At 35.2% G+C, this 27640-nt stretch overlaps 1 long non-coding RNA gene across 1 annotated transcript in view; it reads left to right on the forward strand.

Moving 5' to 3' along the window:
- LOC135271614 (uncharacterized) overlaps positions 1 to 14923 on the forward strand; it is a 168536-nt gene extending 153613 nt beyond the window's left edge. The window contains exon 4 of the long non-coding RNA XR_010339731.1: positions 10950 to 14923. This is a non-coding gene — a long non-coding RNA (uncharacterized LOC135271614). The remainder of the gene's footprint in view (positions 1 to 10949) is intronic.
- The last annotated feature ends 12717 nt before the right edge of the window (positions 14924 to 27640 follow it).

Here is a 27640-nt window from a genome sequence, read left to right on the forward strand (position 1 = left end):
GCAAACCACATTTTTCTAGAGAGACAGCTGTCATCTTTTAAAATTCAACCAATAGCATTGGATGAGGAAAATAGAAAGCTGAAGGAGGAAAGAGTTACTCCTTCAGTTTGTTTCTTGTTCCTTTTTAGCCTCTTGTTTTTTGTTTATATGAACATCACCTAGCAATAGAGACAGAGAGAGAGAGAGAGGGAGAGAGAAAGAGTCTTGCTCTGTTGCCAGGCTGGAGTGTAGTGGCCAGAGCTCAGCTTACTAAAACCTCCATCTCCTGGGTTCAAGCAATTCTCCTGCCTCAGCCTCCCGAGTAGCTGGGCCTACAGGCGTGCACCACCATGCCCAGTTAATTTTTGTATTTTTAGTAGAGACAGGGTTTCACGATGTTGGTCTCAATCTCTTGACCTCAATACCAGAATGGTCTTGATCTCTGGATCTGCCTACCTCAGCCTCCCAAAGTGCTGAGATTACAGGTGTGACAGTATGTTTTAATGACAAGACTAGAATCCACTTTTTAGTTTTTTCCAGTACTTAAACTTGAAGCACATTTTGACCTCCCAGCAAAACTAGCCCAGCCTGCCAGTGATTTTTCAGAGGTCTGAAATCTCTTGTCCCCTTCTTCAACTTCAAGGACAACAGCCCCAGCTGAGAAGCACTCCCTACTCAGTGTGTGAGTGTCAGCTGTACAATGGCTTTCCTTCAATCTTATAACCCTTAATAATTTCAAGTATAGTTTCTTTGTTTCCCCAGTTTTAGGAGGAGTAGTGGCTTCTTTCTTTTGATGCCTCTATGATATCTTAGTGTTTTCCTATTGTCTTTTAAATATAGTTAATGGCTAGCTAACAATCGCTTGTACTAAATTCCCTTTATTAATAATTGATGTATCTGTATCTTGAATGGAGCCTGATTTAGGTTGGAATGTACTCCAATATAAGTGTCAACTTAAAAATCTTTGTGAATTGTTTCTTACACAAATAACTTTTCAAATTGCTTTTTCTGCAAATATCTGTAAATACTTGTCCAAAGCCATATTTTTTATGAGCTGATTATTTTAGGTATTCAAGCCATTGACATTTTCTTTTATACAATCCTTTCAACTAATTGCTTTCTTAAATAAAGAAAATGTAAAAACATTTTGGAAATTGTGTGAGCAAATAAAGACAAATGAATGAGTGATTTTGGAAAGCAATGTGATGATTCTCTCCTTTTAGATATGTGAGTGTCCATAAATGCATCTCACAAGTGTTATTAATCTTACCAGAAAACTTGTCTCAGTAATAGTTCCTCTTAAGAGTTTAAAATAGATTGAGTATCATCATAAAAGCACTGCAGTAATTATTAAGCACATCAATTTTTAAATAGCACACACTATGTGAGTGTCTATAGAGAAGTTATACTTGGTGTATACTCCTCTGAATACTGTTGAAACATTAGTTCTAGCCTTACTGGGGCTGAAGATTTCTTTTCCTGAATGGCTTATTTCTATTATGCATAAATCACTTTGTTTAGTGGTGGAGTTGTAACAGAATCCTAGTTCAATTGGTTAACTGTATTTTATATGATTTCTAGAAATAGAAAATTGTGTTTTTTCACATTTTTTTTTCAGAAAATGAACTTAAATAAAATTAGCACAGGGTTCTTGTCCTGAACCATGAAATAGTCTTTATTGTGTAAATACATATCAATTCAAGATTGAATTTTATAGCTGCATTAATGTATAACCCATGAAAAGGATTAGATACAAAAAATGACAATAAAAGTAAAAAATATATAATAGAAAGTAGGGCATAACAAGCAAACCACAAGATAAAAACTATTCATTTGAAAGGATGTGTGGAAGATACTTTCTCAAGCTATTACTTAGAATTTGTACAGTGCATTTTTCATGACCATCACATCTGTCAAATCCTAAACAACTTTTCAAAGCAAATGTTTGTTATCTCATCACTTGATTGGTACATGTGTTTTAATGTCAAACTATTTAGTCACTTATTCTTACCTTTAATAATGAAATAATTTTATCAATAATACATATATCAATTTTGAACATATTCAGTCTCATATATTATTCAAATTTTACTTCAAAGCAACACATGAACATGTGGGAAAACATGTCTTGATATCTTTACATTTCTGTAGAAATTTTTAATTACTGACAGAATGAAATATGATTTTGAGAATGGTGCATAGAGGATATGTATAAATGTGACTTCAGTATGTGTGAATTGAAATTCAAATTGGCAAGAAAATGAATCTGGTTGATGGTTATCTTTGCTCATTACTAATACATGGAAATCATTTTCATATAACAATAAATTACACCTATAATAAAAATAGGCTATAGTCCATATGTATAAAAGTGAACAAATCAATATGTTTACTATTAAAATAATGGTATGTAATAAAATGTTACATACTCAAAGATGCAAATAGAAACTAACTCTTAAAGAATTATAGTGTCCTATATCAGTAATTTTTTTCAGTTTTACATAAAATCTCCACAAATGGGAAATAAGAATAAAATGATGGCATACATTTATGGTGGGATATGTAAGTCATATTTCCTGCTATTCTGCTATTCAAGTGGAAGCTAACAGATAAGCCATGAGAGAAGGCTAGAATGATCCAATTGGTAATTTTTCTATAAAAGGTAACTTCTTGGAGAAATAAATGATTATAGGGTTGGCGCAGGAAATATACAAGATGTGCATGCAGCATTTTGAAGTGCCAAAAATTAAGTGCCTCTCCAACCAAAAAAAAAAAAAACAAAATTCACCTATGTATTGTGGGTATGTCAAAATGCTACACTATCCAACTGAAAGAGTACTCTATATCCAATGGTAGAACAAACTGATAACATATTTAGGCAGTATTTGATTATAAGCTAAAGTATAAAATAGATATCAATGCTGTTTAAACAAATAAATGGATAAGGGGAGAAAAGTCTCTTGTGCAGAAGAATTCCAAACAACGCATGTAGATATCCTGTCCTGAAGAACTTGGAGCATAACTCCTTGTTTTTTAATGTGGGCTGAACATAATGCCCCTGCTTAAGAGCAGAGTCTGGAGAAGTGGGCACGAAGAGCAACTTTACTATGGAGAAATCTGACAAACACTACTTCAGCTGAATGGTCAATGAGAGCATCAGCAGTGATGCCATGTTGATAGCATGTACACTCAATACGATGTGATGAAAACAGTATTTTACTTTTGATGTTTTCCTCCCATAAACAGACAACCTTCATCTAACTCTGAAGAAAAGCATGGGAATAACTCCACTGAAGGGAAACTGTACCTGACTAGTATTCCTTAAATCTGTCAAGATAATCGAAACCAGCAAAGTATGACAAATGGTTACAGACAAATGGTGCCTATTGAAATCAGATAATGAAATGTAAAGTAGTATTCTGGATAAGATTCTGAAACAGCAAATTAACATTAGGTAAAAGCCGAGAAAACCTACATAAAGCAAAGACTTTAGTTTATCATAATGTACCAATATTGATCCAATAATCATATAAAATATATCATACTATTCTAAAACTTTAATAATAGAGGGAAGTGGGGATAGAGTGTGAAGATATTCTGTGCTATCTATGCAGTTTTCCTGTAGTTCTAAAACTATTCTAAAAGGTTAAGCTTATTTTAAAAATGTATGTTTTGGGAAATACTGGGTGATGTTGCCAAATTAAGTAAACACATTTTAACATTTTGTATTTATTTTTATGTTGTAAAAACATCAAAATAATCTGTACAACAAACCTCCATGACACGTTTACCTATGTAACAAACATGCAGTTGTACCCTAAACTTAAAACAGTCAGAAACGTTGTATCACTTAAAAATATTATTTTACACTTTTTAATAAAGGATTCAATTAATTTGTTATCAAAGGAAGAACTCTAATGACTTATTATTCTCATTCAGACAAAGCATTTTATCTTTATAAACATTAAATTTCTCATGGATAAAATTAATATATTAATCGCTTTACCCTAAGGTTGAGAAATTTAATGATACAATGGATATTAAAAGACTTAGAAAATTATAATGTGCTATACAATTTGTATATATAACATCTCCCTTCAGATTCTTAATACTGATACGTTATACTCACTAATTATTACTATTATGAATATCACTAAATGTTTATTATCTTTATGGATATGAAATAATTTAATATTTGCTTAATGTAGAAAGCTTAATTATCAAAGATATCCATTACATATTATATTAATAAAGAAGATCCATTATAAATATGCTGGCTTCCAGCATACCACTCTTGATTTTCACTGCATCTAAGTTTTCCTTGTTTGTTGCTCACCTTCCAAAATGCTAAATAAAAGAAATCTCAGAGAGTATATTTTTTCCTTGTGTCTCTACTTACTCATTTCATACATGAATTTATAAGAAATTATCATTTTATGACTTCTATATATACAGGTTCTGCCCATCTAACTCTTTACATATCAGCATTGTTTAGATATGTACAATGCACCTCAATTTAACATGTTCAAACTAAAATTTTTATGCCTCTCTAATCTCTTTCCTTACCTCTGTATTTTCACCTCGATCAATGGCATGAAATTTAATCTATCGATTCCTCCCTAAATCTAGTGGTTATTCTCAATTCTTCTATTTTTTTATAACTCTTATCCAAATATCACCCAAGCCCTGCTTACTTTCAAAAAATTCCAAATGTGACCACTTTTCACCAACTCTTAGCATCTACTTCAAATCCATTTTCATATGTCATCTACCCTCTGCTTGTTCTTTGTATTTTCTACACCCTATCTATTCATAGCCATTATAATCATTCATTATTATTTCTACTCAAATCCATTAAAGATTTTACAAAATAAAATTTCAAATCTTTCTTGTAGCCTGCAAATTTTTACATGATTTATACCTATTGATCTTTTTGTCTTAATTTTTTTCCTAACGCAACTCTCATTTTCACACACTCTCCCCCAGATACACTGACTCTTGCTAATTAGAAAAATGCCAAACTCATGAGTGCTTTATATTCTTTGCCTATGCATTTACTGTAGAAACTTGCAAAATTGTCTCATCAAAATATGTCATGGCTATTTTTCTCATTTTAACTAAGTATTTTCTTAGAGACATTTCAGTTCATCCTATATAACTTGACACCCTGCCCACACAAAATCACTCCTTTCTTTTTTCCCCCCATTATGAAAATAAAAAGAACAAATTCATATGTTAGGTTGGAAGCTCCGTAAAATTTGCACAGAAGATCAAATGGAGAAGCACACATATGGCCCATAACAAGTCACAGCGTTCCTTAGTGTCGTATATCTTATCAAAATATTATATGCATGTATAATGTAATAATATCACAGCAAAGGTTTTTAAAACATCTTTGCAGAACAAATACATAGAAATAGATTGACAGCTTGTACAATAGGGGTTCTCTTACAATTCATTTTATTTTATTGTGGCAACAATACAAGATCTACTCTTAAACTTTTAAGCTTACAATACAGTATTGTTGATTATATAGGCTGGATGTTGCACAGCAGATCTCTAAGTTTTATTAATCTTGCTTTACTGAAACTTCCTGCCTCTTGATTAGTAACTCTCTGTTTTCATCTTCTTCCAGCCTCTAGTAACCACCATTCCACTCTTTGATTCTGTGAATCTGACTGTTTTAGATACTTCATGTAGGTAGAATTATGTAGTATTTGTCTTTCTGTATCTGGCTTATTTTACTTAGCATAATGTCCTTCAAAATTCATTTATATTATCACACATTACAAATGTCCATGATTTTTAAGGTTTAAAATTATTCTGGCTGGCTGTGGTGTCCCTAGTCCCAGCACTTTGAGAGGATGAGGGAGGCAGATTGCTTGAGTGCAGTAGTTCAAGACCAGCCTGGACAACATAGTGAAAGCCTGTTTCTTCAAAAACTACAAATTATCTAGGCATGATGGTGCATGCCTGTAGTCCCAGGTACTCAAAGGACCACGGTGGGAGGATCGCTTGAGCTCAGGAATTCCAGACTGTAGTGAGCCATTATCGGGCCAATGAACTCCAGCCTGGGTGTCAGAGTGAGATCCTGTCTCAACAACAACAAAAAAATCTGTGGAATTATATGTACCACATTTTCTTTATCCATTCATTTGTCAATGGCCATTTGGGTTGTTTCCACGTCTTGTCTGGGAGGGCAGATATATCTTTGGGAGAATAATTCTACTTTTTTTTGACTATATATACAGAAAGGGTATTGCAGTATTGCTGGATTAAATGGTACTTCTATTTTCTTTTTTTGAGGAACTTCTTTAATGTTTTCCATACTGGCTGCATCATTTGTGTTCCCACCAAGAATATGCAAGGGATTCAGTTTCTCCACATCCTCACCAACACACGTAGATTTTGCCTTTTTCACAATACTATCCTGAAAAGTATGAGGTGATTTTAATTTATATTTTCCTGAGGGTGATTAGTGACGTTTACTGTTTTTCACATACTTGTTTGCCATTTGTGTATCTTCTATAATGAAATGTCTATTCAAGGTCTATATCCATTTTTTAACAGGCTTATTAGTTTTTATTTTTGCTGTTGAGTTGTAGGAGCTTCTTGTTTATATAATGGAGATTGACCTTTTCTCAGCTATCTGGTTTTCAAATCTACATATTTTTAATTTATGCATTTCTTTTTCATTTTGTTGATTGCTTCCTTTGCAGTGCAGAAGTTTGATGGAGTCTTACTTGCTTATTTTTGGTTTTGTTGCCTTATGCTTTTGGTTCATATTCATGAAATCGTTGCCAAGACTAATGACTTAAAAATTTCTCTCATGTTTACTTCTAGGCGATTTAGAGTATTGGGTCTTACCTTCAAGTCTTTAATACATTTTGTGTTGATTTATAGGTTTCTTACTAGATTTTTCTTACCAAGTTTATTGAGAAAGAATTTGCACATATAAACTGCTTTTACCAAAAATGTTAGTAAGTTTTGATGTTATGTACACTAAGGAAATAGCCACACCATTTAGGTAAAAAACTTGCCACTGCCTCAAGATATTCTTCACATTTTGCAGTGATATTCTTCATCCGTCCTGGTGCCTCTCACTCTAGGCAATCATGAAATTATAGATAAGCTTGCATTCCACACACAAAAAAATGGAATCATTTCATATGTTCTACATTGTGCTTGGCTATTTTATTTTATTATTTCATTATTTATTTATTTATTTATTTATTTTGAGACAGAGTCTTGCTCTGTTGCCCAGGCTGGAGTGCAATGGCGTGATCTCGGTTCACTTCAACCTCTGCCTCCCCACTTTAAGCGATTCTCATGCCTTCACCTACAGAGTAGCTGGGATTTCAGGTGTGCACCACCACACCTTGCTAATTTTTTGTATTTTTAGTAGAGATGGGGTTTTGCTATGTTGCCCAGGCTGGTCTAGAACTCCTGAGGTCAGGCAATATGCCTGCCTCACCCTCCCAAGTAGCTAGGATTATAGGCATGAGCCAACACCCCTAGCCTTGTGCTTAGCTCTTTTAATTCAGCAAAATGAGTCTGAGATTAACCCACATCATTATATGTATCAGAAGTTCATTTCTAACTCTTGCTAAGTAGCGTTTCAAAATCTGGACATATAAGTATTGTTTATCCTTTCAATTGTTGGTAGGTTGTTGGGACATTGTCAGGTTTTGGCTTTTGGAAATAAAACTGTTGTGAATATTTGAGTACAAGTTTTTGTATGAAAACAGGCTTTGAATTTATTTTTAAATACCAAAAAAGTGAAATGGTGGAAATGAAAACAATTGTACAATGTTGTACCACAGTTGTTTTAGGTAGTTGCTTACCTTGAGTTATGTAAGTCTTTTCAATTTTAGCAACTTCAGTAAGTATGTAATGATAGCTTAGGTTAATTTAATTTGCATTTCCCTGATATAGTGATATTGACCATCTATTTTTCCTGTTTATTGAGTATTTTATAAGCTTTTTTAACATGTTTGGTAATATTTCATAGTGTTACTTGTACTCTCATTATTGGTTGGTAAATTATTTTGGAAATTACCTAATGTAGGAATAATCAGATAAATGTATTGCTAATACATTTCCTATTGCCATTTTTCCTTTTAATATTATTCAAAGAACAAGAGTTTTTTATGTTAATAAAGTTATAATTTTATACTCATATAAGGATCATAAATATTTTCTTTTATGGTCTCTTTTGCAAGTTCTGTGTTTTAGTTGTAATATTTGGGTTTATGGTCCATTTCAATTCATTTTGTTTATGATGTAAGATTATGTCTATATTCTTTTTTTTGCCATAGAATCACCCAGTTTTTCCAGAATATTTTGTTTAAAGATTTTTCTTCCCCCATTATTTTGCTTTGGCACTTTTGCTGAAAATCAATTTATTATAAATGTGCAGTTCTTTTTAGGGGCACTTTATCCTGTTTCATTTATCCATATGTCAATAATTTCACCATCACAACACTGTCTTAATTACTCTATAATTATAGTAAACTGGGAAATCTTGTAGGGTAAGTCCTCATTTGTCAGATTAATTCCTTTTAGAAGTTAACAATTTTATAATAGCTTATTGACAGAATCAGATGCACATGCTTAGTCAATTTTATCATTTCAATTTTTTTTTAAATATAGGATCCTTTTAATGTAGTACTATTTTTTAGCCTACTGATGAAAACAATTTCTATTCACTTGCATAGGTCTGTGCCCTCTATTGGTCTAACTTAGTAGTATAGTCTTGGGTAGGGCAATGACCTGATCCTACATTAAGATCCTTAGCTACAGTCCAATACTCTTTGTAGAAATATAGGTCAGTTAACTTTGGGGTAATTTATTCTACGGCAAACCTCCTCGCCTAACATCAAACCCATATCATGAGTTACCTAGTTCTGTGGCTGATTATTATTCTATCATCATTATGTTATATTTTCACTGAAACTGTCCCCTTCTTTGAATGCTGTCCCATCAAGAAACTAGATCTTTTTATCAGATAGTTAATCACAGAAGCAAGAGTTTTACACACTATGTTCCACAGGCCCAGTCTAGGTCACTGTAGTTTATAAAATACTATTTTATTGGAATACAGCCATGCTCATTCATTTATGAATTTTCTATGGCTGCTTTCATACTCCAATGGCAAAGTTGAGTTACTGCAATAAACATCATATAGTTTGTGATAATGGGTTGGCTCTGTGTCCCCCTCCCCCAGTCTCAACTCAAATTGTAATCACCACTTCTTTAGAGAGGGACCTGGTGGGAGGTGATTGGATCATTGAAGCGGTTTCACCCATGCTATTCTCGTGATAGTGGGTGAGTTCTCATGAGATCTGATGGTTTAAAAGTGTGGCACTTCCCTTTTCATCATGTCTCTCCTGCTCTGCCACTGTAAAGATGTGTGTGCTTCTCCTTCACATTCCACCATGATTGTTAAGTTTCCTGAGGCCTCCCAGTCAGGCTTTCTATTCAGCTTGTGGAACTGTGAGTCACTTAAAATCTTTTTTTAAATAAATTTGAGTCACTTAAAATCTTTTTTTAAATAAATTACCCAGTCTCAGGTAGTTCTTTATAGCAGTGTGAGAACAGACTAATACAGGCTGTAAAGCTTAAAATATTTACTGTCATAATCTCCACAGGAAAATTAAAAAAGGTCATCCATGATTGATATCAGGAACTCGTTTCTCTATCCAAAAATGATAATGCTTTTGTAGCTAGCTAAGACCTCAAAGGCCCGGCTAGGCTTGTGATTGCACTATTATTTCATTTTATAATAGAACTTTCTGGAATTTATATTACCTTGAATATCTTAGTTCAGAGAAAACTCTAGCAAGGTAGCTACGTCTGGGCAAATCATCTATCTCCACTAGGGCCCTGTAACAAATCAGTAATTTTTCCTCAAATTGTGTATATTATTCAAGGGCTGGACAAAAACTTCTAGTTTGGAAACCAGAAGTCAAGAGAATTTCAAGAGAGGTTAATTGCCAGAGACTCCAATAAGATGTAAAATCAGTCACAGAAACTTGCAGTTCTAATATATGTGAAAGACACAGGGATGGAAAGCTTAGGCCTGCCTGCTTTATAGCTTCTTGGAAGCTTCCTGTTGTGGATACTACTACTCACTTGAGGCCTGCCTGATAAGATGCTATAAGGACTCTCATAAAATTCTTAAATGTGAGATGTGTTCTTTTTAATACCATGGAGAACTATCAAGTGTTGTAAAAAAATCAATAAACTGTTATCAACATCTCAAAAAATAGATTGAGTTTGTGAGTGGAAAGCCTAAAAAATGGTGTTCCTAAATAGAGTTGAGAATTGAAAAATGAAAATACCAATATTTGGAAAATATCCATGTTTTTGTCTAAAGAATTTATTTCCATATTTGGTTGTATAGCTCTTAGATTAAATATGTTAATTAAGTGATTAAAGTCTAGATTTTTACACATTTTGTGTGTTTTACATACTAGTTTTTGAGGAATATTATTAAAGTATTGTACTTACATGATATATTTGTCAATTGCTAAATATAGTATAGTTCTGTGTCCCATATGTTTTTGAGTCTATAGTTTTGGATGAACATAAATATTTCTGTATCATTCTGATAAAAGAATATTAAAGTGATAGTAACTATAACAATCTTTTAAACTCAGATAAGATTTTACCAAACATTATGTGTGTCAGTTATCAAATCATTGCCTCTCAACGTCAAATGCCTGCTTTAATATATGTACATACGATATATTATTTATCTAAGTAAATAATAACAATCCTTTAAGTATTTCTCATTTAAAATGAATGCAATGTTAAACTTTCTGATTAGAGGACTGATTAGAGACATTATATATAGAGTAAGGAACTTTTTGCATTTTCTAGTGTGGGATAGGGTGATGAGTATGGGTGTGAGAATATCTAGTGGCACCTGATCACAGCCTCAGAATCTGTTCTCTCTGCCCTTGCAGCCCAGCACCAGTCTAGCAATTACCTGTCTCTGCCCTCTTGATATGAAAATCAGAAACAGCAGGCTGTCCAGATTCCTTCAGGAAGCCCCCACATAAAGTGGACTCCAGATGGTTTCTTAGCATCTTCAGACCAGCTCTGGCCTAGTTCACCAATCAATATTCTCTGCTATCCAGTGGCTACACCACAACTTCCCCAGTGAAGGTTGAACCTATTCCATGTATGTCATTTCTTGAGTCCTCTCTCTCTGCTCTAGGATAATATATATAGTTTTCTTATATTTTACAGTTACTTTAGTCATATTTATTTGTATTAAACTTCAACCTATTTAACTTACTGTGTGGTTTATATCTCCTGATTTGACTCAGACTACTGAAGAATTTGTATCAGAAGTGGTCCCAGGAGAAGAATCCAACAAAGGAAATTTTGACATGGTTTGTTTTTGCCTTTTGAGCTTGACTGAAATTCTGAGTTACATGCCAATTAGAAACGGAACACAAGTAAACTGTAGCATGCAGTGGCATCACAAGTAAGCTTGCAATCACCTGTGGTTGATTTTGATGAAGTGCCAATTGAAGCACTGACCTTGGGAACTCAACTGGCTTCTGAAACTTGATCAATGTGAGAGTGATTGTGACTATAAAGACCCCGATGTGGGTTACATTATTTGAGTGTACTTGAGGGTTAAAAAAAAAGGAAATGACAATCTCATGTCTTTAACTTTCATCTCAAGTCATAGTCTGAGAAAGAAACAATTCCCAAGACAGCTCTAAAATAATCTCTTGTTTTCTGAATCTACAGATTTGATATTGCCAAAAAAGTAAACAATATTTAATTGTGTGAGCTGTCAAATTAAAATGATAATTACATTCATAGCCTTTTTGATTTTCATGCAAAAGTTAGGTCATTACTTGGGAAAAAGTGAATTGTGAATTATGAAATGCGTACATCAGCCTGGATCAAGAAGAAACTGGTAATCTTGAACACTCAAGTATTTCTGAGATTTTTTTTACTAGTAAAAGTAGTTTTCCTTTCTATGTCCAAAACAACTAGACTTTCTCAGCTTGAAAACCTGTGATATTCTCAATTAGTGCATGTATCATGAAAATAAGTGCTCTTTCTTCTCAGGACCTACCACAAATACCCTCTATTCCTAGTAGAATATAACTAGGGTCAAATCTAAGTGTGGTTCAAGAGTCAGGTATACAGTATGAGAAAGAAAGAACTTCTAAACAAAATAATTTCAGAACCCTGTGTATTATTTCATGTTCATGCTGCTGAAAAAAAAATACCTGAGACTGGGAAGAAAAAGAGGTTTAACTGGACTTATGGTTCCACATGGCTGGGAGGTCTCAGAATCATGGTGGGAGGTGAAAGGCACTACTTAAATGGTGGCAGCAAGAGAAAACAAGGAAGAAACAAAAGCAGAAACCCCTGATAAACCCGTAAGATCTTGTGAGACTTATTCAACATCATGAGGATAGCACAGGAAAGACCAGCCCCCATGATTCAATTACCTCCTCTGGGTCTCTCCCACAATATGTGGAAATTCTGGGAGATACAATTCAAGTTGAGATTTGGGTGGGGACACAGCCAAACCATATAATTCTGCCCATGGCCCCTCCAAATCATGGCCTCACATTTCAAAACTAATCATGCCTGCCCAACAGCCCCCCAAAGTCTTAATTCTTTTCAACATTAACTCAAAAATCCAAAGTCTTATCTGAGATAAGGCAAGTCCCTTCCACCTATGAGCCTAAAAGCAAGCCAGTTACTTACTACATACAATTGGGGTACAGGTATTTGGTAAATACAGCCATTCCAAGTGGGAGAAATTGCCCAAAACAAAGGGGCTACAGGCTCCATACAAGTCTGAAATCCAGCAGGGCAGTCAAATTTTAAAGCTCTAAAATGATCACCTTTGACTCCAGGAGTCTCACATCCAAGTCACACTGATGCAAGAGGTGGGTTCCCATAGTCTTGGGCAGCTCTTCCCTGTGGCTTTGTAGGGTATCGCCCCCTCTCCTGCTTTCACAGGCTGGTGTTGTCTATGACTTTCCCAGATGCACAGTGCAAGCTGTCCGTGGATCTACCATTCTGGGGTTTGGAAGACCATGGCCCTCTGCCCACAACTCCACCAGGTGGTGTCCCAGTAGGGACTGTGTGTGGGAGTTCTAACCCTACATTTCCCTTCTATACTGCCCCAGCAGAGGTTCTCCATGAGGGCACAATGTTGCAGCAAACTTTTGCTTGGGCATTCAGGCATTTCCATACATCTTCTGAAATCTAGGCGGAGGTTCCCAAACCTCATTCCTTGACTTCTGTGCATCCATAGGCTCAACACCACATGGAAGCTGCCAAGGATTGGAGCTTGCACTCTCCGACACCATGGGCCGAGCTGTACCTTAGCCCTTTTAAACAATAGCTGGAATGGCTGGGACACAGGGCACCAAGTACCTAAGCTGCACACAGCATGGGAACCATTGGCCCGGCCCATGGAACTATCTTTTTCTTTTAGGCTTCTGGTGTATGTGATGGGAGGGGCAGCCATGAAGACCTATGACATCCTCTGGAGATTATTTTCCCCATTGTCTTGGTGATTAACATTTGACTCCTTGTTACTTATGCAAATTTCTGCAACCAGCTTGAATTTCTCCTCAAAAAATTGATTTTTCTTTTCTACCACATTGTCAGGCTGTAAATTTTCTGAACTTTTCTGCTCTCTTTCCCCTTTAAAGTAGAATAATTTTAACAGTGCCCAAGTCACCTTTTGAATGCTTTGCTGCTTAGAAATTTCTTCAGCCAGATACCCTAAATCATCTCTAACAAGTTCAAAGTTTCACAAATCTCTAGGGCAGAGGCAAAATGCAACCAGTCTCTTTGCTAAAACATATCAAGAGTCACTTTTGCTAATGTTCCCAAGTTCCTCATCGCCCTCTGAGATCAGCTCAGCCTGGACCTTGTTCATACCACTATCGGCATTTTTGTCAAAGGCATTCAACAATCTCTGGGAGTTTCCAAACTTTCCCTCTTTTCCTCTCTTCTTTTGAGTCCTCCAAACTGTTCCAACCTCTGCCTGTTACCCAGTTCCAAAGTCACTTACACATTTTCAGGAATCTTTTCAGCAACACCCCACTCTACCAGTACCAATTTACTGTATTAGTTCATTTTCATGCTACTGATAAAAACATACCTAAGACTGGGAAGAAAAAGAGACTTAATTGGACTTACAGTTCTGCGTGACTGGAGAGGACTCAGAATTATGGCACGAGGTGAAAGGCACTTCTTACATGGAGGTAGCAAGAGAAAATCAGGAAAAAGCAAAGTTGAAACTCCTGATAAACCCATCAGATCTCCTGAGACTTATTCAGTATCTCAAGAATAGCACAGGAAGCACCAGCCCCCATGATTCATTTACCTCCCATTGGGTCCCATGGGAATTCTGGCAGCTAAAATTCAAGTTGAGATTTTGGTGGGGACACAGCCAAACCATATCACCCTGGTAATATATATTACCAAATACCGGGGCAGCATGTGTAGTGATGGACTCTAAGGGTGTTAAAATGAAGAGGGTGAAATACAACAATAAAATAAGCAAATTCATTGATATATGTGCATTTATCAATGTTTTCTGTTTAATGTATTATCTTGTGTAGCTGATGTTGCCTCTAACAGCTTATTTGTTTGATTGACTGAAACTTTTATGCATTGCTAGCCTACATGTGACATACTTACCCACTTCCTCCCCAACTGTGCACCATATCAAGGTCGAAAAACTACTTCTTTTACTAAGAAATTGAGGCATACATTAGAGGGCAACAACTCCTTCATATCTCAGCAACATTATAGGATAACCTGGCTTTCTTTGGATCTCAAACAATAATTTAGAGTTAGTCAGTGCTACATATATTTGGTTCTTCCCAAACCTCCTTTATTTTTTTAACATTATTCTTATGTGCTGCTAACAGTTTTGGTTTCAATATTATTTCTTTAAATATATAACACATATTTATTTTAACTTTAAAATCCAATAATTGTTTTATTGTTTAAAGTCTACATCTGTTACTTTTAGTGGTTCTTATTTGTACATAATGTGATGTTTCTTCTTGCACTAAGAGATTTTTGATTGTGCATTCTTTACATTCCACTGGGCTTTATATCTCTTCAAGACCAGAGAATGGAGTTGCTTTTCTCATGAGAATATTGACTTCTGCTTCAGCAATTTGCCTGAGGCATGACTAATATGAGAGTACATTAAACTAAATTAAATTCTCTGCTTGAATCTTTGTGGACCACACAGCATGGATTTGGACTACAAACATATGTGATGTCTTGCTATGGTTATGAACTCTTAGGAATGATTTTATTTTCTCTCTAACCAAATTAAAGTAGAGAGAAACAAGCATCTCTGTGTCCCTTTCTGTGTATTGAGTTTGATTTCTGGTATACCCTCTTACAATTCTAATATTTGTAGTCATTTCCTATGAGATTACACCACTGAAGCAGATGCTAAGCAGTAGCCCCTCTTCCTAGTACTCTGTGAATCAGAAAGCAAAAGCTGAAATTTATATTTTTTAGACAATCTCAAGAAAAACAATGTGCAGCTAATTATTTCACAGGCTTTCTAATATTTTTGTTATGTATCAGTCTAGTAATACATGCAAAATTGTTTAGCTTCATAAAAAATTGTATTGTTTAAACCAGAAGGATGATTCAGTCTCCCATACTGCCAAAAACAGTAGTTAATAATACAAACACATTATCAGATTTCAAAAAATAAAGTATACTGCTTAAAAGTTATTTCAAAAATCCAGTAGGTATTTCTAATAAAAACTTTAAGTAAAAAATAAATAAAAATAGAAAAACAAATATTCAATATATTTTTACTTCACATTAGCAGATATCATTCTTAAATAGTGAAAAACTAATGGATAAATTCTGAAACACATACAGCCTACCAAGACTGACCCATGATTGGTTCACTCTTCGGAGGTTGCATGTTTCTTGCAAACTATCATTTTTTGGAGGTTTGTCATTTTATTGTATTCCTTAGAATTCTTACATTGGGGTTTTGACTTTTACCTGAATCTCAATGATCTTTGTTCCTATCCATATTCTGAATTATATTTTTGTCATTACAGCAATTTCAGCCTGGCTAAGAACTATTTCTGGAGAACTACCACGGTCATTTGGAGGTAAAAAGACACTGACTTTTTGAGTTGCTAGAGTTCTTGTGCTGGCTCGCTCTTATCTTTGTGGGCAGATATTCCTTTAATCTTTTATGTTGCTATACTTTGGATTGTTTTTTGTTTGTTTTTATCTTCCTCCATGTCCTTGGGGAGTGGATTGTGATAAAAGATGGGTTCAGTTAACTGGCTTTTTTTTTGGGGAAGATTTTAGGGAGCCAAGGCTCAGCTCAGGACTCTGAGGCTGCATGTTCTAACTTTGGGCGGTTGGTTTTGGGTCTCTGGCTTTGCTCTCTGGCACCTCAATGTTAGGAACCTGCCGTGCTGGAGGTGCTGAGGTATTCCTTGACTGTTGGCCACAACACTCCAATAGGTGGTGACAGCCAGAGTGCTTCATCAGGTGATGGCAGTGGGGTGTGTGCTCACCTGCATGTGCCAGCATCAGTAGCATCTGCTCATTGGCTGGAGTGAGGTGCTGGCGGGCATAGGGCTGGCAGCCTCCATGTGTGTTTGCTTTAGTGGTGGTGGTGCAGGGCCAGTGGTGTCCATACACATGTTCTCATTGGCAGCCGTGTTGTTGATGGGGGTAGAGTGCTGGTGGGCACAGGACTTGTGGATTCTGTGTGGATGTTTACACTATTGGAGGTGGCAACGTGGGGCTGCTGGTCTCTGTGCATGTGTTCACACTGGCAGCAGGTGGTTGGGGGGTGAAGTCATATCAACCGACAGCAGTGGTACAGTGGGGTGCATGTGCACCCATGTGCTGTTGTGCAAGGGGAGGCAATATTGTTCACATGCATGCATGCTGGCAAAGCAATGGGTGGGCGGCCATGGCTGAATGCATGTGACCAAGTTGTGCAGGGAGGCTTTGGTAGAGGGAGAGTCTTGTGGGTTGGTGTGTGTCAGTGGGACCACTCTGCTGGAGCTCTCTCATGGGCAGGCATGGCTTGCCAGCACAGGAACTATGATGTAGGTCCTCTGGTTGTGTATGCAGGGCTACATTGCAAGCAGATGTGGCTAGTCTGAGGCTTCAGAAGAGGGCAGCAGACAGAGTGTTGTCCAGGTTGGACTGGTCTTGTCTCATGGGCAAGTCACTTTGCTGTGTTCAGGTCTGAGAGTTCCTCTAAGTCTAAAGTCTTCTAGGGGACCAAAGTGAGCCTTTGGGGATGGGTATCCGTGGCCATGCTCCACTGCAGATGTTCCCATACCAAATACTCTGGGCTTCACACAGGCTGGCGTCCTGCCCCTACTACTTCTCTAAATCTCTGAGCAGCTCTCACTCCCAGCTCAAGTGTCCATGGGAGTTGTGGAGTCTCCTGCTGATAAGATTTCAGAGGTCTGTGTTGAAAGCAGGTCACTCCTCACCTGCTTAACCCATGTCTTCTCCAGGAGTTGTTGAGGCCAGGAATGAGTTCTAGTGAGTGGCAGACATGTGCAGGGTTCCCAGCTTCCTTGTTCTTCAGCCCAACATCTGTGTTCTCCTTGCATCCATTCTCAATGCCTTCCCTCCATAGATCTGCTCAGAGTGTACCACTCTTGCCAGTGTCACAGTCCCTCAGTGGCAGATGTTCCTCCTGGCTGCAGCTAGTTGGCTATCTTCCTCTGAAAACCCCATCTAAAAATGACTAAATTGACTTTAAGTAGCTTAACTGAGTTTCAAAACAATATTAATACAAAAATATGTGGTGCCAAAGAAATTATAAACATAATATCTGGCATTCAATAAATAAAGTATGATATGTTCAAAGAAGCAAGAAAATATGACACAGAGTAAAGAAAAAAAATCAATGAGAAAAGACCCAGAAATCACATATATGTTAGAATTCATAGCAAAAAAATTCTTTAAAAAGATGCTGGAGGAAAGACTGAGCATGTTAAGTGGGCACAAATTGAATGAATAAAGATGGAATATACAGTATCAGAAAGAAAATATGAACCAAGGGTACTGACATTGCAAATGAGAGAAGAAAAGATAAGTAAACTTGGCGATTTAACAATGGAAACTACCAAAAATGAAGCACAAAAAACAAAATATTGAAAAAACATATAAAGAGATCCAGAAAACATGAAAAACATTTTAAATGGCCTAATGTAAGTATAATAGCATTTCTCCATATAGGATAGAGGACAGAAAATCATTGAAGAAAATAAAAGGCTAAAAACTTCAAATTCAATAAAAATGATAAACTCACAGATTCAATAAGCTGAATAAGCTCTCAGCACAACAAACATAAATTACACTAATAAATATCTAAGTTGCTTAATATGTCTAAAAAATGAAAAACTTAAAAGCAGCTAGAGAAGAAAGCACACATGCACAAATGATAAACGTGAAGAATAACAGAAACTTCTTATCATAGAAAATACACTCTAAAAGATAGTTGAGCAACTTCTTTAAAGTGGAAAGAAAATACTTAATGGAGTATTTTATACCAAGTAAAAGTACCATTGCATACAAAGGGTAAAATGTGTATTTATTCTAGACCTACAAAAGCTAAAAGAATTCACTAATTTCAGAACTGCACTACTAGATATGTTAAAGGAAATTCTTCAGGCAGAAGTAGAAAAGTTCCATATGCAAATCTGGATTTATACAAGGAATGTAAAGCTCTGAAAATGGAGTTATTCCAGTAAATGTTAGATATAACTTTCTATAGAAGATAAGTGACTGAATAAGCAAAAATAGTAATAATGTATTGTGGCGCTTATTACATAAGTAGGGGTAAAGTCTATGACCAAATTATGCATTTAGAAATAGAGATATGGAATAATAGTGTTGTCAGAACATTATATTCTGTGTGAAGTGATATGACTGTAATGTAGACAATGATAATTCAAAGGCATATACTACAAACCCTCAAAAACTACAAAAGAAATAATATTTAATAAACAGATAACATAAAATATAGTAAAAATAATGTCAAGTAAAACAGAAAAAAATGAAAAATGGAAACAAAAATGTTTAGGAAAAAATAGCATAATGACAAATTTGAATCCATTTATAATAAAAATAACTTTAAATGTAAATGACCTTAGCACAATTAAGAGGGAGAAATTGTCACACAGATGAAATGTGGTGGGGAGTACTAAACTACATGCTACCTATAAAAAAATTACTTTAAAGGTACAAATATGGCAGACTAGCCCCAAGTGTGTCCTGAGCACTTGAAATTAGCCTGATGCGAGAGAGATCCAAGATGGCCGATCACTAGCAGCTCGGGCTCGTAGTTCCCAGTGAAAGTGCAGAGAACGAGAGGATGCCACACTTTCAGACGAATATTTGTTGCTCACAGACCAGGAGATTCCCAGCAGAGGAGCCCCACGTGTCGCCAGGGCGACTCTTGTGGCCGGCGTGGCGGTTTTGCTGGTGCCTTAGCGCGCCAGTTTTTGGTGCAGAGTCCGGAGATTCCCGGGCAGAAAAGCACCATCCATCTTAACACCGCTGTTTTGGCCGGCACAGTGGATTGCTCAGATTTCGGCGCTGGGAATCAACAAGTTGGACGTCTGCTCAGAGACCTAGTTAGAAAGTCGGTAATTACAAAGACAACAGACGGATAAATACATAATGAAGGGAAGAAATCAGCGTAAAAAGGCAGAGAATACTCAAAATCAGAATGCCTCTCCCTCTACAGGGAATCGCAATTCCTCATCGGTAACGGAACAAGGCTTAATAGATTACGAGTGTGTTCCAATAACAGAAGCAGGTTTCAAAACATGGGTGATAAGAAACTTCTGTGAATTAAAAGAACTTGTTCTAACCCAATGCAAAGAAACTAAGAACCTTGAAAAAAGGTTTGACGAAATGTTAACGAGAATGGACAATTTAGAGAGGAATATAAGTGAATTGATGGAGCTGAAAAACACAACACAAGAACTTCGCGAAACATGCACAAGTTTAAACAGTCGAATTGATCAAGTAGAAGAAAGGATATCAGAAGTCGAGAACCAGCTCAGTGAAATGAAACGAGAAGACAAGATTGGAGAAAAAAGGATGAAAAGGAATGAGCAAAGTCTCCAGGAAATATGGGACTATGTGAAAAGACCTAATTTACGTTTGATAGGTGTACCTGAAAGTGATGAAGAGAATGAATCCAAGTTGGAAAATACTCTTCAGGATATCATTCAGGAAAACTTTCCCAACCTGGCAAGGCAGGGTAATATTCAACTCCAGGTAATACAGAGAATACCACAAAGATATTCTTCAAGAAGACCAATCCCAAGGCACATAATTGCCACATTTATTAGGGTTGAAATGAAGGAGAAAATACTAAGGGCAGCCAGAGAGAAAGGTCAGGTTACCCATAAAAGGAAACCTATCAGACTTACAGCAGATCTCTCAGCAGAAACCCTACAAGCCAGAAAAGAGTGGGGACCAATATTTAACATCCTTAAAGAAAAGAACTTTCAACCCAGAATTTCCTATCCAGCCAAACTAAGCTTTATAATCGAAGGAAAAATTAAATCCTTTGCGAACAAACAAGTACTTAGAGAGTTCACCACCACCAGGCCTGCTTTACAAGAGCTTCTGAAAGAAGCACTATACATATAAAGGAACAACCAATATCAGCCTTTCCAAAAATATATCAAAAAGAAAAGAACATCAACACAATGAAAAATTTACACTAACTAATGGGCAAAACAGCCAGTTAGCATCAAATGCCAGTATTAAAGTTATATATATTCTAATCGGATAAAAAGCCAAAACCCATTGGTATGCTGCATCCAGACCCATCTCACATGCAACGATACACAAAGACTCAAAACAAGAGAAGGAGGAAGATTTATCAACCAATCAGAGAGTAAAAATAAACAAATAAAAAGCAGCAGATGCAATTCTCGCCTCTGATAAAGTAGACTTTAAAGCAACAAAGAGCAAAAGAGGCAAAGAAGGACATTATATAATGGCAAAAGGATCAATGTAACAAGAAGAGCTAATGATTTTATAGATCAACGAGACAGAAAATTAACAAGGACATTTAGGACTTGAACTCAGACCTGGAACAAGTAAACTTAATAAACATTTATAGAACTCTCCACTTCAAATACACAAAACACACATTACCACCTCATACCTATTCCAAAAGTGACTACATAATTGGAAGTAAATCACTCCTCAGTAATCGCATAGCATTTCATAGGTTTAAATGAAATATTGGTTGGCTGCTCGTTTGTTATTTTCTTCCCTTATTCCTTCCTGTTTACATCAAGTATAATTATTGGTATAAAAGAGGTTTTCAATACCCATTACTAAACTGCATTCTAGCCTGGGCAAGAAAGCAATACTCCCATTCTCTCTCTCTCTTTCTCTTCCTCTTCTTTATTCTTTTTCTTTCTTTCTTTCAAAAAAAAAAAAAAGAAAGAAATTAGCCTGATGCAAATTGAGATGTCTTGTAAGTATAAAACTACACACTCAGTTTGTTGACTTAGTATAAAAAATACTTCAAGTAATTTTATATTTATTACATGATGAAATTATGATATTCTGATTATATTGAGTAAAATAAAATATATAACTAATTAAACTTTTTTATTTTACTTTTTAAGGTAGTCACTATAAAACTTAAAATTTGTCAACTTGCTTGCATAAGATTTGCAGTGGACAGCACTTATCTGGATTATATAAATGACTCACAACTTGATTAGAGAATATAGAACTAAATTAAAAAAGAAAATGTACTTGAACACTTTACCAAATAAGATACATGAAAGACAAACAAGCAAGTTAACTGATGTGCAACATCATTAGTTATGTGAGAAACTTTCCTTGTATTTAAATACAGGTTTGCAGGTAATTTTGGTAAGAGATTTAAAGTTAATTCACTATAGCTGGGAAATAGATTGTACAAAGTCTAAATGTTTAAACAGTGAGAAGATAATAGACATTTCTACTAGTAAACTCTTTTTGTCTTGCCAATAATGAAATTAGATATATTAGTATTACGTGATATTTTACATAAACATGAACACACAATGATGAATTATGATTGAATGGAGTCTTAAGGATAGAGAAAGCAGCAGTATCTGCAATTACAGAGAAAATGAAATAATACTAAGATGGGGCAATATGATAATCAAGGTTATGTTCTCTCTAGATCTTCCTTCAAGAGAACCTGCTATGTAAAGTATATTTCACTCACATTCTCCAGCCATATTTTTGTTTTATGTTTCTCCCAAGCTTCTTACAATCACTAAACATGGCAAAAGATCTAGAACTATGCCATTCTTTCCTCGGTATGAGATTTTTCTATGAGCAACTTTTGTTAGAAGATTCCCATAGATCTGGTCAAAACTTTCTTAGAGCTGCACTGCAGCTGGCAGATTTTTCTATCCACTATTTTTTTCTCTCTCTCCTTTAAAAGTATTAGATATGCATCGAGGTCTACAGGTTCTCTGTGTTCTTCTCTCTTCCTCTTTATTACAACTGTTCCTCTTTAACAAACTCTGCATATCTCAACCTACCTTGATATCATCTTGGAGAATCTAAAATGGCACAGAGAGTACAAAGAGTGGACTAGGAAAACAGGCAGTCATACAGAACTTAAGATTAGCTTCCTAGGTGTCAAGGAATACCCAGTCTGGAGTGGAAGGAGGGGCGTGGATATTCCTGGGCTCAGAGTAGTAGCCTAAGCATTGAAGATTTTGCAGGTGGTGACCTCTGGAAATCTCCCCTGTAAATAAGCAAGTGCCCTCTCAGAAGCTACGCCTGTCTCCTTTTCTGGGCAGTAGGAGAGCTTCTCTTCAGTGTTTTCTTCTTCCAAACCAAAAAACCTTGCACAGTAGCCTCCAAGCAGACATTTTATTTTTCAGTCTATTGGCTAGAGTGGCAGAGGCTTTTGCTTAAATCAGTCACTGGCAAGGTAAAAGATTCCCCAGGTATTGGCTTAAATGACTAAAGAATAACCTTTGAACTTGGGTTGCATTTACTTTACAAGTCACATAAGGATAGTAATTATGTATCACTCTTTTACCTCCCTCTCTCTGTCCCTCCTTCTTTCTCTCCTTTACCTTCTCTCAAATTCAACATCATTTCCATTGCAAAATTGTAAGACCAAAATATGGAAATAAATTTTTATACATATATAAAAAACTTATATATAGAAAACTGATTATTTTAATAAGGAGAGACCATATTATATAATAATCATAAATAAAAAAGAATATGTTATATATATACATGCAGACATAAAATATATATTGTTACAATTTTTAAAAAAGCAAAACAAGTTTTATAACAGATGTCAGAGCAAAATCCTGTTTATTATAAAATATTAACATAGAATTATAGATATGAATACACACAGACATATATAGAAAATGACATTCTTAAACACAGCTATAATATTTATTAGAAAATATACAGAAAACAGTTGTGATTTACATTGTAGAATGGGAAAATGATATGCTGGTGAATTAGAAAATGGAATTTGTATTCTCCTGAATTCTCTTATAGAATTGGATTTTTTAAATAATTATTACCATGAAAATAATAGGAAAACAGACAATTAGAAATAGAGGAAAATGCAAAAGGTAGTGGGCAGAGAATCATAATATGTAGCTTCATTTTACTTTTCTCAGCTTCCCGTGAGTGCTGCAATGTCCTTGTTATTTTGGAAGTAAATGTATTCATTTCTTTTTTCAAAATAGAAACCATTATAAAATTATCTTCATGAGATATCACTTGGTCTCCAAGTCATGCATACTCATCTGTTATTTGCTCATATAGAACGTTTCTAAAATAAATATTTTGACCAAAACTTCTATTCAAACTAAATGAGGGTTCAAGTTGAATAATATCTGGGTCTGAGAACAGTTTATCACAATTTCAACTTAATGAAAGCATCACTTTCCTGGCTTGATAGATCACTGGGTCAAATAACTTTAAATAAATCAGTGATATAAAAAGAAAGTCTCAGGAGTTTTTCAACTCTATCGAACTTAAATATTATATTTGTCATCTTTTTCTTACAATGCATATTTATAATGAATATTGATTAGAATTAATCCAACACTGGTTAGTTTATGTTAATTCATGTAATACAATTTACATCTTAGAAATATTTTATGTCATATCTGCCATAGCAACCTGGTGCTACAGTCCAATATATATTTGTAGTCTGATATAATCATTATATTTATTTTGGAAATATATGTGTGATTTATTTTTATATTTTTAACATATCAACAAAAACATTGTCTATAATATTTTTATTTAACATGAAATTTTGGGTACCAAAATTACTGTATCATTCTTGACTTGAATATAAAGGGTGTAAAGCATGATATTTTATTCATATTTTTCACCAAACCATTCTTTTTTTTTTTTTTTTTTTTTTGAGACGGAGTTTCGCTCTTGTTACCCAGGCTGGAGTGCATGGCACAATCTAGGCTCACTGCAACCTCCGCCTTCTGGGTTCAAGCAATTCTCCTGCCTCAGCTTGCTGAGTAGCTGGGACTACAGGCACGCACCACCATGCCCAGATAATTTTTGTATTTTTAGTAGAGACGAGGTTTCACCATATTGACCAGGATGGTCTTGATCTCTTGACCTCGTGATCCACCCGCCTCGGCCTCCCAAAGTGCTGGGATTATAAGTGTGAGCCACCGCACCCAGCCCAAACCATTCTTAATTCTTAGCCCTGTCCCTGAAACACCAATGCTAACATTTCTTTTCTTTTTTTTTTTTTTTTTGAGACGGAGTTTCGCTCTTGTTACCCAGGCTGGAGTGCAATGGTGTGATCTCGGCTCACCGCAACCTCCGCCTCCTGGGTTCAGGCAATTCTCCTGCCTCAGCCTCCTGAGTAGCTGGGATTACAGGGACGCGCCACCGTGCCCAGCTAATTTTTTGTATTAGTAGAGATGGGGTTTCACCATGTTGACCAGGATGGTCTCGATCTCTTGACCTCATGATCCACCCGCCTCGGCCTCCCAAAGTGCTGAGATTACAGGCTTGAGCCACCACACCTGGCCAATGCTAACATTTCTAAAATTCTTCTCTTTGCGGGGGAAAAAAAGAGAAGTTTTTGGGGAAGACGCCTAACACAACAATTTGCAGATACAATGTGTTTCTTACTCTTTTGCATGTTTCGTGCATGGAAAATTTTATTTTATTGAAAAACTAGAGTAGGTCTGTACTTCCACAGGTTTTATAGTGCTGGAAAGCTGTCTGTGATTGTGGCTTGTGTCAGAGGAGCAATTTTATCTATTCTGACCCAACGTGTCTGCTTTTACCAGCCTTTCATGCTGAAAATGAATTCTAAGTTTCTGCCTTAAAATTAATGTAAAAACTATTTTTCTTGATGATATACAGTGATGCCTGAAGTATTAGATGCTTTAATGTTTTCCTAAGTTTCAAACGAAAATGAATTTCACCTCTTTATATTTAATTTTTATGCATTTGTAAGTTAATATAAATATTTAAGAACTATATGTTATAGAAATGTTAGTTTTCTATATGCACAAATCTGAGACATAAAGAAAGAAATGTAATTCAATTTTTAGATTCACATATTTATGAATTGAGAAAATTATTTTCATCCTAAAAAGTTAGTAATTATATTTTAAATGATCTCTTGTAATGCCTGAAATTAAGGTAGAAATGAACAACTATTGGACTTAAATGCTAAACTGTTTTATTGCTTATAGGCTTCTATTGGGAGTCTGCAACAGTACTCATTAGGGTAAGGCTAATCAGCATTACATCAGGGAAATAGCTAAAGTACCAACTAAGGAGAGAATATAAAAATAACTATAACAATTAAAGAAGCTAAACAAGAAGAATATAAGAAATTGTTTAATACACTAATGGTTATAGTCATAAAATAGTATAATGTAAGTTATTTCAAATGAATATATTATAAAACTCTGTAGTACCATGATAAATCAATTAAGTGAGAGAAGAAATGTTGAAAATTGGAAAGGGAATACTTGTACTCTCTATAAAACTTGAATATAAACTTATAAAAGAGTTCATCTTATTAAATCAAATTGTAATGCCAGAAGCTAACATTGTTATGTTTGATGCCAAAGAAGTGGAGCTTTTATATGTGTTATCTATCATATTAGTGTGATAAGTTTCTTATTTAAAGTATGGCTCTTTAAAATATTCTCACATGGAGTTCATTAATATGTACCAGAAAAAGACCTCTAGATTATTGAAAAAATAATTGATGTTAGGACAAAGAGAAATAATTCAATATGTTTTGCTATGTCTATTACATGCATTAACTAATGCAGTAGTTCAAATAAATATATGTCCTTTAATCAAGGCTTCTAGAACTTGGTATTGGGAAGTGAGAGTCTTTCAGATGAACATATTTCAATTTTATGAATAAAACCTTGAAAGGCTACATTTATGAAATTGTGATTATTAAAATATGTAATTTGCATAGCTCAGATAGTAACACATATTTCATAGATATTTAAGAGTAAAATCACTTCTCTTTCTTACTTAAGAAAGAGAATAATTGCTTAAGACAGCCCTGTGATACATCCTATGCAGTTCCTGTGATCAGTATATGGTCTACAAAGTCATGGGGGCATCAGATGTCTGGCTCTGTAAGCTAATAAACAAACAGGCATGCAAAACAAAAACAATAAAAAACAAGAACTACTAAGTATTGTAGTTCTCATTCCAAGTCTAAAAAATTTAGCAAGCCTGATAATTTCACCATCATGACCCATCTACTTTCAGATAACTTTCATCCATTTTTCTTCACTCAAATTGCTCTCTAATTAATGTCTTAATCTCATATCATCCATGTAACAATGAAGAAATGAAACAGTATAATTTTCTCTGGATACTTGTTATGTCTGAATTGTGTTCCCCAAAATTTGTATGTTGAAGTCCTCACTACAGGTAACTCTGTGTGTAACTGTGTTTGTAGAAAGGACTTTACAGAGATAGTTAGGTAAAAATGAGGTCATTAGCATGGGTCCTAATCAAATATGACTGGTTTCCTTATAAGGAAAGGATATTAGAACATATATACACAGAAAGAGAAGGCTATGCAAGAATTCAGGGAGAAGACAGCCATCTGTAAACCAAAGACAGTGACCTCAGAAGAAGCCAACCCTGCTGACAACTTGGTCTTAGACGTTTATCCTGAAGAACTGTGACAAATTTCTATGGTTTAAGCCACTCAGTCAGAGGTACTTTGTTTTGGCAGACTTAGCAAACTGATACAGACCTGGAATTAAAAAGAACTAGTCTGCATACAATTTTTGGTAGCATGATATATATTTGCATTTAATTTTATTGCCTTATTTAATTTCGCCTCACCTAAGTATGACAGAACTATATTAAATTTATTATTTATTTGTGTACCTGCTAGGAGATTTTACAATATAAAAGTTTAGAATATAAAACTTTTAAGTATAAAAACAGATATTTTTGTCATAATCAATGACATATTAATATATGAAGACAGAACATTTTATGCAATTTTTATCTTAGTGAATAACACTAATCTTTTTAAGAAACAAGCATAATATTTTAGGTCTGTACTCAG

This window comes from Aotus nancymaae, unplaced genomic scaffold (genome assembly GCF_030222135.1).
Source record: "Aotus nancymaae isolate 86718 unplaced genomic scaffold, 86718_ANA_hifiasm-v0.15.2.pri h1tg000088l, whole genome shotgun sequence".
Classification (NCBI taxonomy): Eukaryota; Metazoa; Chordata; class Mammalia; order Primates; family Aotidae; genus Aotus; species Aotus nancymaae.